The sequence below is a fragment of the Caenorhabditis briggsae genome (genome assembly GCF_000004555.2).
Source record: "Caenorhabditis briggsae complete genome, chrII, whole genome shotgun sequence".
Taxonomy (NCBI): Eukaryota; Metazoa; Nematoda; class Chromadorea; order Rhabditida; family Rhabditidae; genus Caenorhabditis; species Caenorhabditis briggsae.
The window spans coordinates 4,778,697-4,780,257 of NC_013486.2; positions in this window are offsets into that span (position 1 = coordinate 4,778,697).

Genomic DNA, 1,561 nt, shown 5'->3' on the forward strand with positions numbered 1-1,561 from the left:
AATTTTTTTAGTTTTTTGGAATTTTGAAATATTTAATTTTCAAATTACTTTGAAATTCCACTTTTTTAGCTCCGGTTTTTGGCTTTTTTAGATTTTGTTCGTTCCTGATTTTTTTAGATTCTTCGAGATTTATAAATTACCGTAAAACCTCTAATAATGGACCACCCGGATCCGTCCACTTTGAGCCTATATATCTCATTTCTTTTGAAAGATATCAAAAAGTGGTTAACTAGTAAAATGTTTATCAGGATATCAGCAACATTTTATTAGTTAAACACTTTTTGATATCTTTCACAGAAAATGAGATATATAGGCTCAAAGTGGACGATCCGGGTGTCGTTCTATTAGAGGTTTTACGGTATGTTTTATTCGAAATTTCAAGTACTTGAAACTTGTTGATTTTCGAAAAGTATTCCCTGACATTTTCCAAAAAAGCTTGCGAAAAATTTCGAAACTTTTGCAATTACTTTTTTCAAATTTTGTCATCAAATTATCAATTTTTCAATAAAATTTTTAAACTTTTCTTTTAAAAAAATAATTTGCAACAAATTTTTGACTCCGCCCATCTTTTGTAATTTTCGGATTTTTGAAACTTTTTTCTTTAAATTTATAAATTTTTTTTCAAAATTTTGATTTTGGGATTTGTCTAAAAATTATTTTAGAATTTCTGAAATCCAATTTTTACGGTCTTCTTTTTTTCTAATTTTTGTTTTTCATTTTTTCAAAAAAAAAAAAACATTCAATTTGAAAATTTTGAAAATTTTGAAAAATTGGAATATGAGAATTCGGAACTTCATCATTTCAGAGTTTTGAAATCAATAATCTCAAAATCTTAGAATCTTGAAATTTCAGTATTCTAGAATCTCAGATGTTCAGAATACCAGAATCCCAAATTTGAGAATCACAGAATATCAAAATCTCGAAAACTCAGAATCTCAGAATCGCAGAATCTCAGAATCTTGGAATTTCAAAACCTTCGGTTTTCTTATATTTCAAGATCTCAGAATCGCAGAATCTCGAAGTTTCTGAACTTTTGAACTTCTCAAATTCGGAATCTCAAAATCTTAGAATCCCAGAATCCGAACATCACGAAACTTCAGAATCTTCCACTTCCTTGTTTTTCAGAATCCCGAAAAGTTCCCCTATCCTTCCTAGAAATCTAATCTCTCGTGTTTAGACCATCCTCAATTCTTCTATTTTTTTTCCGAAATCCTGTTTGTAATGTCCTCAGAACTCCTCAAAAATCTCCCCGAAAAATTCACGTACTTAGCTCATCAGATCAAAATCTTGCCGAAAACATCTAAGCTCCGCCCACTTCTCTCTACCGTAGTCCTAAGCACTGACGTTTTTGAAACGATTCTTTTTCTTCTTTGATCACACGAAAATTTCAACACTTTTCCCCCAAATAAACAAAATTCTAAAGTCAGAAAGTGCGCTCCAATGAACCAGGAAGAGGTCAGAAAATGACATTTTTTGAGATCTAACGAAAAGTTTTTTAGAGTTCATGGGAAGCGGAACTTTTCAGTCTTCCTGATCTTGTAACATCTCTTTTCTATTTCTA